The sequence below is a fragment of the Octodon degus genome, unplaced genomic scaffold (assembly GCF_000260255.1).
Source record: "Octodon degus isolate 3935 unplaced genomic scaffold, OctDeg1.0 scaffold00152, whole genome shotgun sequence".
NCBI lineage: Eukaryota > Metazoa > Chordata > Mammalia > Rodentia > Octodontidae > Octodon > Octodon degus.
The window spans coordinates 5,182,407-5,193,475 of NW_004524728.1; the positions used below are offsets into that span (position 1 = coordinate 5,182,407).

The 11,069-nt window shown below is 41.4% G+C and overlaps 2 pseudogenes; one reads left to right on the forward strand and one right to left on the reverse strand.

Moving 5' to 3' along the window:
• Positions 1 to 8,116, forward strand: part of LOC101584350 — a 22,028-nt pseudogene extending 13,912 nt beyond the window's left edge.
• Positions 8,117 to 10,170: 2,054 nt separating this feature from the next.
• On the reverse strand, positions 10,171 to 11,043 carry LOC101584735 (annotated as a pseudogene).
• Between the last annotated feature and the right edge of the window lie 26 nt (positions 11,044 to 11,069).

Consider the following 11,069-nt stretch of genomic DNA (forward strand, 5'->3'; position numbering starts at 1 on the left):
TTGCTCCTCAGCACAGGGAGGGGAGGGGGAGGAAGGGAGGGGGAGGAGGGCTGGAGGACTTCGACGAGGACGGTGAGGAGGATGAGGGAGAAGATGATGATGACGAGGGGGAGGGGGAGAGGGAAAGGGGGAGGGGCTGCAGGACATCGAGGACGGTGATGACGAGGGCGAGGAGGATGAGGAGGACCAAGAGGGCGAGGAAGGCGAGGAGGACGAAGGAGAATCCGTCAATACTGACGGATTCCAACCTTCTTGGTTTTCCTTTTTTTTTTTAATTTTTTTTTTTAATTTTTCATTTTCTCCAGTCCCTGGGAGCAAGTTGCAGTCTTTTTTCCCCACTTGTGCTCAGTTGCCCTGTTCTTGAGGTCTCTCTTCTGAAACACCATGGTTCTCGACTTAACTTTGTGGGGAGAAACCTTGCAGAATACAGTGGGACAAGGATCTCCACAGCCTTCTGGTTTCAATTCATTTCGATCCCCTCCTTTCTCCACAAACTTTTTGGAATCAACACCAACGTGCTCTGTGGCTAAAAAGAAACCTCTCCACCCCGCGCTCTTTCGCTCTTGGCTCTGCTGGAAGCTGGAGGGTGCTCGGCCCCTGTGTTGTATCGCACAGAATTCTAGCTTTCTTCCTCCTCTCTGTATACTGGGCTCATAGATTACACTGTGTCTCTATGTGAATATGGACAGTTAGCATTTACCAACATGTACCTGTCTACTTTCTCTTGTTTAAAAAAAGATTTAAATTTTTTTTTAAAAAAATGGGGTATAGAAGGTCAGCAAAGGGTGGGTTTGAGATGTTTGGGTGGGTTAAGTGGGCATTTGGCAACATGGCTTCTCCTTTGGCATGTTTAATTGTGATGTTAACAGACATCCTTGCAGTTTAAGATGATACCTTTAAAATAAAATTCTCTTTAATGATTTGAGCCCTGCCACTCAATGGGAGAATCAGCAGAACCTGTAGGGTCTTATTTGGAATTGACATTCTCTATTGTAATTTTGTTGGTTTATTTTTAAATTCTTATTTTGTTTTCACTGGAAAGGAAAAGGTGATCAGTTTTAAACATTCAAAGTGTACAAGTTGATTTGTTACAATAAAACTACATGTGTACACACACAAAAAAAAAAATTTGGGAGTGGTTTTTGTTGGTCATGAATTTCTTGATGTCCTCTTCGTCATGGAAATACCTTATTAAGATTTTAAGCACTTCACTCCAAGCCTCCTGGTCCTTAAGGTTTTTGTTGAAAAGTCTGCTATTCTAATCTTTATAGGTGATTCACTACTTTTTGCTAATTTTTTTTAAAGATTTTTACTGTGTATGGACTTCGAGTACTTTAAGTACCCTGTGGTGTGAAGAGGTTTTCTTTTGTGACTATATACCTCACTTATCTGTATGTTTAATTCTGTCTATATTTGGAATGTCTTCTGCTACTAAACAGGACATTTTTTAAATGGGCTTTGTGCTGTCTTCTAATTTTTCACCTACTCCAATTCACCTTAGATTACTATTCTATGTGAAGACCTGCACTGACTATTTTTCATGTTTGCTTCATGTTTTTAAGGTATCTTTGAGTAGTTGGTCTTTGAAAGCACCCCTATCTTCTAATTCTGATATTCTATCCTCCAGTGTTTGCTTCTGCTGCCCACATTTTTAATATAATTTTTAATCTTTTAGATTTTTGTTTGGAAATTTTCATGGACCATTCTTTGCTAAACTGGTCATTCATGCCTTGTATTGTGTATTTAGCTCTGCTGCCTTTTTTGTTTTTTTTATTAATGTCTTCTGGAAGCTACCTGATCATTTTGTTTATTATATCCATTATCTGATTAGGTATATCTTCTGTGAGCCCACAGAACACATTATTGACCTCTGTTTTTAATCTTCTCTGTTGTCTTTTTTTTTTTTGTCTCAGTGGTTATTCATTGTACAAGATGTAGACATGATATCCTCTCCACAAACACTATTAGAACAAATCTTTGTATTCATTTAATTAAGAAAATGCATTTTGGATAATTCTGCAGTATGGCTTTTCCTTAACTCCCTTAAATATGCCATGTATCAGCATTTGGAGAGTTGAGATGTGTAGGAGGCATTTTGCTGCCTCGCTTCTCATGTTTATATTGGTCCTTGTTCTTTTTTGTGCTGAGGTTTTTGGTAGCTTACTGTGAAAAGATTTTTAGTAGCAAGTACTGAGATTTCTGTAGTTGATCTTATTTTCAGTGATGCACTCAGGGTGTGCTTATAGTTCTTTGCTTCTGCCCCAACATCCAATCACCCCTGTAAGTATGGAAGGGGAGATGCACTATAATTTGTCCAAGTTCTCCAGGCATAGACCACAGTATTGTCTATGTCGTCAAGGTAATATGGGTATTGGCATACAGAAAAAACCTATCAATAGCAGCAACTATGTGGCCCTGGGAATATAAAATAAATCAACAACAGTAATATTGTCCAAGACAAACTGGTTATTTACATACCATAGCAACCATTAATGTGCCACATTAAAACTTATAAAAAAAATCTACAATGCTAGTATAAACATGAAAACAAACCAAATAGTGACACTTAGCAGATATCTATCCAGTAATGTTAGAAAAGAATCCTACCATAGTAATATAGAATTAACTATCTAAAGATTAATAAAGCTTAATGGTTGTAATATTAAAGATACAAAAGCAAGGGAATAGGAAAATGCCAGTAGACAAATTTGAAAAATTAAATAACAGATATGAGGAGAAAAGTGAGATAAGGGATCATATTAAGAAGTAGAACAATATTATAGAATGTGATTACAGTAACAGAAAAACATGAAGAATAGAAGATAAAACAAAAAAGGGAAGAAAAAAATAATATGAAAAATTATAAATGGAAAAATAATTTAAAAAGAGAAAAAAAGAGTAAGAAAAGAAGAAATCTGCAGTTTTGGATGTCATCGAGTTCTGGTTTGCTCCACCTAGTGCATTTGTGAGGCATCCACCATGCTCAAGAAGTCCCTGTTTTTACCCCAGGTCATGGCACTTTTCATGCTGAGACATGGCCTTGCTCCAGTTGGCTAATAGAGAGGGCAATCAGAACACAGTTTTGTGTTGGATGAAGTTATCAGAACAAGCGTTCAAACACTTAATGCTGGCGGGCAGTCTCAGATCTCAGTGTTTCTGAGCTCAGCTCAAGCCAGGCCAGACTTCTCACCTCAGGCAGGATCCAGGTCCTTCCCAACCAGAGCTTAAAATTCTCAGGGAATTTTTTTTTTTTTTTTTTTTTTAGCTCACTCCCTGTCTGCCACATCTCCCACAATTGTCACTGTGCGTAGGTAACACCAGGAGTTGTTTTTCAGTCATTTTGAGTACCAGATTTAAATAATCAACTCCTACCCCAAATGACACCTGATCAAGCATTCTCTGGCAACATGGCAGAGACCTTGCCTGAGTGAATCCTTCCCGGGCTATTTCCTGCTCTGTGGAATAAGTCTCCTTAGAGGAAAATCTCTGCACTGTTTTTATAGTTCACAAGAGCTGTGAGGGTTTTTATTGTGTCTTCTTTGTTCACCCATCCCTGGATGCTTACCTTATTTCTGGGGTGAGCCATGAGTGGGTAGAGTCCAGAGATTTTGTTTTGTTCTCTGCATTTTCATCATCTTTCCAACTTCTCTGTAGCTTCTGATTTTTGCTGCCAGTTCCTTCTTGATTCCAGGTGTCCTGTGTTTCTGTCTCTGTCTTTGGGTAATGGTTTCTATCTAGGTGTCCCCCTAAAGCCTTATGTAGTCACTGGGATGGACTTCTAGATTTTGTGATTGATTCATGATCCAATGCTGGGATTATGAGTATGAGTGCCTAGGGCAGATGGCCTGAATGCAATTTAAGTATGGGAGAGAGGCTTGCTTTCTGCTTCTGCCACCTCTGCTGCTGCCTCCGCCGCTGCTGCTCCTGCCTTTTGGCTCTTGCTGATTTACTGTTTCCTACTGCCATGAACTGCCGCCCTCTGCCATGTACCACATGCCATGGAACAAGCTAAGTATGGACTAAAACTTCCACAAACTGTGAGGTAAACCTTTTCTTCCTTAATTCTTTGTGTTGGCTATTTTGTTCCAGCAACAAGTGAAAAGTAACCAAGGCAGTCTGTCTCTGTCTGTCTCTGTGTCTCTGTCTCTGTCTGACTGTCTCTGCCTGTCTCTGTCTCTGTCTCAGTCTCTCTCTGTCTCTGTCTCTCTGTCTCTCTGTCTCTCCGTGTCTCGGTCTCTGTCTGTCTCTCTGTTTCTGTCTCTCTGCCTCTGTCTGTCTCTGTCTCTGTCTCTCTGTCTCTCTGTGTCTCGGTCTCTGTCTGTCTCTCTGTCTCTGTCTCTCTGCCTCTGTCTGTCTCTGTCTGTCTCTGTCTCTGTCTCTGTCTCTGTCTCTGTCTCTGTCTCTGTCTCTCTCCCCTTCCCTCCCTCCCTTCCCACGTTGTTATTATTTTCCAGTATCTGGAAGCTGGATTTCAGAAAGGTTGAATTTTGCTACCAATATCTAGTCCCACATTTTTCTCCTTTGTTAAAATAGGAGAAATTTATTGTCTCACAGTTCTGCCAAGATAATTCCAAAATCAAGGTCTGAGCAGGATTATGCTGCCTCTGAAAACTGTGCTGAGGCATATCTTGTTGTTAGCTTGCTTTGAATCCTTAGTGTCTCACAGCCTGTGGCTGTTGCACAATAGCTATTGCACAATAGGCTGTGTCTGCCTCCATTCTCACAAGTGGATCTGTATCTCTTACCCTCCTTAATACAGGCACCAGACATTTTGGTTAAGGGTCTGCCCTACTCCAGTATGACCTCATCTTAACAAAGTACGTCAGTAACGATCCTGTCTCTAAACAGGAATACATTCTGAGGTACTTGGGTTTGGGACATTAATGTACCTTCCATCCCCCTTCCATAGCTACCTGAGGATTGAACTCAAGGCTTGTGTATGCACTGTACCTAAAAGCCACAATCAAGCGCTCTACTTCTGTGTACTTGAGAAGAAATACATAAACTCATAATAGTTATGCTCTATGCACTTTAAGATTGAATCATCACAGTTGAAATGGCAATAGTCACTATTTTATGTACCATGAGATAATACCTAGGAATTAACATTCCATAAAAGAGAAGAAAAAAAGTACTAGTAAATATCTCAAATATCTCAGACATTTTATTATTAGGGTTATCTCTGGATTTAGTAATTTCTAATCCTAACTTTACAGTATAAAATGATTTAAAACATTTAGAGATTAGCTCATAATAAATACTATTAGAATAACATATTTATAAAACATTTAATAGTCTGACAAATTTTTTTGGTTTGTTTTATAGCACTTAATAGTCTGACAAAGTTTTTTTGTCAAAAAAACTTTTGTCAAAGTATATCATTTTGTTTTTGTGGTGCTGGGGTTTAAACTCATGCATGTTCGCCATGTGTTCTACTACCACTGAGCTGTATGCCCAACCCTCACCAAGTATTTTGGGATGCAATTTCTTATTTAACTTTCAGGGCAACCCTCATAAAACTGGACATGATGGCACAGTACTTTAATCCCTGAGGCTGAGACAGGAGAGGCTAAGCTAGGAGCATCTTGAGTTTAAGGTCAGATTGGGCTATACAGCATATTCAAGGCCAGTCTGGACTACATTGTCTCAAAACAAACAAAAAATCCCAGAACCCCAGTACATTTTTTGTCTACTTCATATTTTAAGAAATTAGAATTAAGAGTACTCAATACCTGTAACATACCTGGGGTCTAAGAAAGTAGATGTGGTACCTGCCCCAGTCCATCTTTGGTTCCTCTGAATCATGGAAAATTTAAGACTGGATAATTTCGAAAGGAAATTTTTATTTAGCTCATGGTTCTAGAGGCTGGAAAATCCAAGATTGGGTGGCTACATCTGATGAAGGCAGGTACCACTTCAGTTCACAGCAAAAAGTGAAAAGACAAAGAAGTAGGTATGGTAGAAAGAAGAGACCCAGTGATATGGAACATATTTCAAAGCGGACAGTACTGAAGCCTTTGTGAGTGTCCCATCCCACAGAGCACTGACAGGACCCTGCCTCCAACACTTTCAGCAATCAAATATCAATGTAAGTTTCAGAGATGACAAGTCCACCCAAAATACTGGACAAGAAACTATATTTCCTTAGCAAACCTGGAGAGATTCCAGGTAGTTTGGCACATGTTAATACTTTTTTTTAAATAAAAGAAAGTAAAGAATTAATTTTCATTTTTGTTAGTACATGCATGCAGTACATAATGATTGCATTCACCTTGGGGAGTTGACACATCAATGTAACACATCTTAATTATTTTTACTCCTCTTCCTTCTCCCCTCCATCTCTTCTTCCATATGTTGATGATGATGATGACTACTAATATTTATTCAATGCTTGCCATGGACTAGGGACAGTGCCAAGCTTTGCATGCATTTACAGCTTGCTTACTCTTTCCAAGGACCCAAAAGTCAAGTATGTTACAGAAGCATAGAGAGTGTGAACAATTAGTTCAAAGTCACAGAACTAGAAAATGCTAATGCCAGCATTAAACCTTGGGGAGATCTGCTCCAGAACCTACTTGCTTATTATGTAAGGCCTCCTTGTGAAGCAGTCTGTGTTCCAGAGTCATTATACCATTACCAGCCAACGTGAGAGCACTTATCAGCATGCTACACACCCTTACAGGACTACTCAAGTGACTTGACACAACTTCCTAAACACCTCCAAATGTCAACTATCCCATGTGTGAAATGAAGACATACTTACTATGAGGTCTAAGTTAATTAACATATGCAAATGATCTTGCACACATTAGCCATATGATAAGCTCACATTAATCACATTTGTTAGTCAAAATGATATAATGGTCCAGTGTTTAGAAATTACTCAAGGTAGAGAGGAGAAGATAATTAGTTTTGACAAGTAAGATCTGACAAGGCACTGCAGGAAAAGTAATAGGCCCTGAAGAATGCTGATAGGTGAAGAAGGGAATTCTGTGCAGAAAAGCTTATAAAATAAACAGACCATTTTATATGTTTATTTCCCTGGAGGAAGAATGAGAATCATAATATTGAACACTTCCCTACATGATTACTGTCATCAGGGTTTCTAAGCAGTTCAAAAATGTTCCCTTCAGTACCCATCAAGCTTGTTATTCTCTATTCATATGTGTGGACAATTGCCAGTTACCCATCCATCCATCACTTACTTTTTTACCAATGCGCTATCAGTCTTAAAGTAGCAAAATTAGTCCAGACATGGCCTTGGTCCTCGGCCCTCTGTCCTCTAAGCAAGAGTCATTGTTCCTTTTCTTTGGCAATCACTATCATGTCTGCAGCCAGAGGGCCACTCTGGCCACAGAGAAGTGCTTTGCTTTGTGGCTAGATGGGGAAGGTTTCCTTATTTCCACCCTTCTGCTGCTGGACTGAATCAGAAAACATCTCACTTCCCATTAGCCATAATCCTGAGGCCACTCTTGTTTGTTGTCCCATTCTTTCCTGGGTACAGGGCCTGGGGTAAGAGCAAAGCGACTTATCTGGCCAAGTTCTTGTAAGGTCACTGGGGAAGAATAAACCCTTCTTTACAAGTGGATTCCAGGGTCCTTGTCCCTGCTTTCCTACAACACTACTGCTGAGATTCCGCTGTCATGTTCCCTTTCACTGTGCTCCTACTGCCCAACCTTCTCAACCACACTGACATGTACCTGGCATGGATTTCTCAAGGCCTGCTTCCTAAGTGCTGTGGAACTCCTAAGGCACTTAGGACACAAATTTTATTTAAAAGAAGCCTTTCTAAACACAATTGTCTAAAGCTTGATCAAGAAAGCAGCCTGTGATGGATTGCCAACTGAGGGACCACTTGCAACACCCAGCTGAACTGAACCAGGGTGGTGTTGGGTGTGGGAGGTCCACTTGAGGATTGTTGCTGTGAGCATAAAAGGCACAACTGGAGAGGAACACTTTTAGAAGCTATAAGGAGCTGTTGGTTCTCTTGCAGGAGCGTCTCAAGCTGGCTTTCCTGATGAACTTGCCTGTTCTCATTATCAAAGGAGCTTGGAACCTCACTGTCACTGAGAAGGGCTACAAGTTCACTTTGGGGACGCTCTGGTCCTCACTTTGAGCATTGGTCCTTGCTCTGGAGGGCAAGATGGTATACTGCTCCGTCTCCTGGAGAAGCTTGTCATGCTGGCTTTCCTGCCAGGAGCCTGGCTGTTCTCATGATCAGAGGAATTTGGGACTTCACTGTTGCTGTTTCAGTTACCCTTCTCTCATTGCTGGGACAAATACCTGACATCCAAAATGAAGGAAGGAAAGGTTTATTTAGCTCACAGTCAGTGGAGGTTTCAATCTATACTCACCTGGCTCCAAGGCAGGGTGGCACATGGCAGAAAGCAACCATTCATGGTGGTGAAAAGCAGAGAGAAAAAGGAGTGGCAGCAATTCAGGCAGCTAGCTAGTCTCTCTTCCCTCCTTCCCTTGTAATACAAATTACCTGCCTCAGGGCAGGTGCAGCATTCACACCTGCAATAATCAATCACAAACTCCAGAAGCTGCCCCAGGACTGCATGAGGCTTTGGAGTGGACAACTGGACACAAACCGTAACACTGAGGATGGATGCGGTACCTTTCAGAGGAACTCTGGTTCTTACTTTGGACATTGCCTCCTATCTCCACTTTAGGTCCCTCAGCTAGCAGCACAGCCCCTTCATCTTGCTGGCATAGACTAACTTCCACCACAGATCTTTGGGCCTTGCCAGCACAGATCCATGAAGCAGGCCTGCATGAGGCATGGCTGTGGGCTCTAGGCCTCCAGCTGGACTTGTGGGAGGCATTCTTATGGGCTCTTGGTCTTCAATTGTCCTCATGTAGGACCTTATTGTGGGATCCAGGCCCGCAGCTGGAGTCCTTTGTCTTTAATGTGTGGACAGACTTCCTGCACTCTTTGTATATGACTTTTTAGGTGACTATTATAAAATGATCCTATAATTGTCTTGTATTATAGTGTTTCTCTTTGCTAAACTCCAAACTACCACATAGCCTAACCATCTGAGAAACTGGTTCTAATTCTTTTTATATCACTTTAATATTAACTGTTGTAATCTAAGTCTAAATTTATATTTTTTGATAAATGAGGGATATACTACTCATCCTGCCACAGGGACTGAAATTGTTATGGATCTTGGTACTGAACTGAATGGAAAATGCTAGGCAACAAGGAGTAGGAAGGCGACTCACTTCATTACCCTGGTGGGCTGATGTGGGATCACTCTCAAAGCATTGGCCCAGAGCTGCTTGGGGCTTAGTTTATATATGTTTTTGCAAGTGGGAGGCACAAAAGCTGTGAATTTTAATTGGGCAGCATCAGTTATTCTTTGCTGCTGGGCAGAAAGTCTTTGAAATAAGTTAGCAAATGGTATGTTCAGGGCTAAAAGTACAGGCTGTGCAGCTGGGTGTGGTCACACTGAGCTGGGTCAGGTTATCTCTGGTTTGTAGATGGGTGTAGTTAGTCAAGGTCAAGTGTGTCCAGACTAGCTACATAATGGGCTGTATGATCTCATTTTGTCCTAATATGATGTCAGGTGACCAGCTGATGTTTAATTTTAAAATTTCCATCATAAGGATATACGTGCAGGACCTGAGGGTGTAGCTCAGTAGTATAGTGCTCATCTAACACATGCTAGTCCCTAGGTTTGGTCCTCCGCAGTGGAAAAAAATTGAAGAAAAATTCCTAAAAGCTGACAATTACCATCCAACTGAGTTATTAAGTAGCAGGTTTTGTTTTCACAATATAGAGGCAAAAGTAAATGCTTCCTTTCACTCTTAAACATTCACTAACAATAGGCCACATAATAGGAAAGAAACTATACAAATATTTTATATGCACAGGGAAAATATTACAGTATGAAAGTCATGCTCATAAAGCATGAGTCTCCCATAAGGGCTCCATGGCTGAGGTTTAAATAACTTCACAAGGCTCAGAGGGAAACAGTACACTTAATGTTTTTAAAAAATCTTGTTGTTGGTTTGGTCATACTGGGGATTGAACCCACAGTACACTGAGTTGCATCCCAGCCTTAATGCTTTGGGGTTTTTTCTTTCCTTTTCTTATTTATTTACTTATTTTTTTTTGTTTAGTTTATTTGTGATTTCAGCTGTGATCATAGCTGCTGCGAGTCAGCCTGTACTCAAAGCATAACATGCTCTCCCATTCTTCTTGTCCAGCACAGAAGGGTCTTCCAGGTAGCACACCAACAGAACAAGGGACTCCAATGATGCCAGCTTCAATGAGGGTGCCATCCAGAGAGGAGAGAGTCCTGGCACATTCGACCGTGATTTCCAGAGGGTTGGAAAAAGGAACCTTTGGGGGCCTGGCCTGCCTGGCATTTTGATGCTGTTGGTGTGAGTTTTGTATTCTATAATGGTGTTGGGAGGTAGGTGAAGCATGCAACAAAGTGTGTCCTGGATTTGGGATGTGGTTGCTTGGTCACTGGCGGTCTTATTCTATATGGAAATAATGTCCTCCTGGAAGTGGACAGAGACCACAGCCCCGCAGATCTCCTCCCTGACCATGAACTGTTTCCCCAGCAAGGCCAGGATGAGATTCTCCCAGCACCAGGAGGCCAAGCCCCTCTGCAGCCGAATGATTCACTTGCCACCATTTTTATTTGCATCATCCTCCCACGTGGGTTTAATTCCTTCTTTGAAGAGAAGGAAGTCACTCTGTCCTGTCAGGGTCCCAGGACATGCCTTGTGGCTATAAACCCTCCAGAACTGCTCCACAGAGGCAAAGGTGCTAATCTGCTTGATACTCTGTTCATAGCTCTAAGCTGGTGGGACGGCCTGCAGTTGTCTTGGAGTACCAGAAGTGTGATTGTACTGCGAGGGGTGTTCTGCTGGTCCAGGGACTACAGCCTTCCTCTTGCTGCTGCTCTGACTCTTGTCTTGTTCTGTTTTCTCCTTCTCACCACCTTTCTGTGTACTGTTTTCTGCATTCTGATCGTGGTCTCTACTGTCATCATCTTTGAAGGAGTCAAATTTGTTGTTCATCCTCTCTCTGCCACTGTGACCACTCT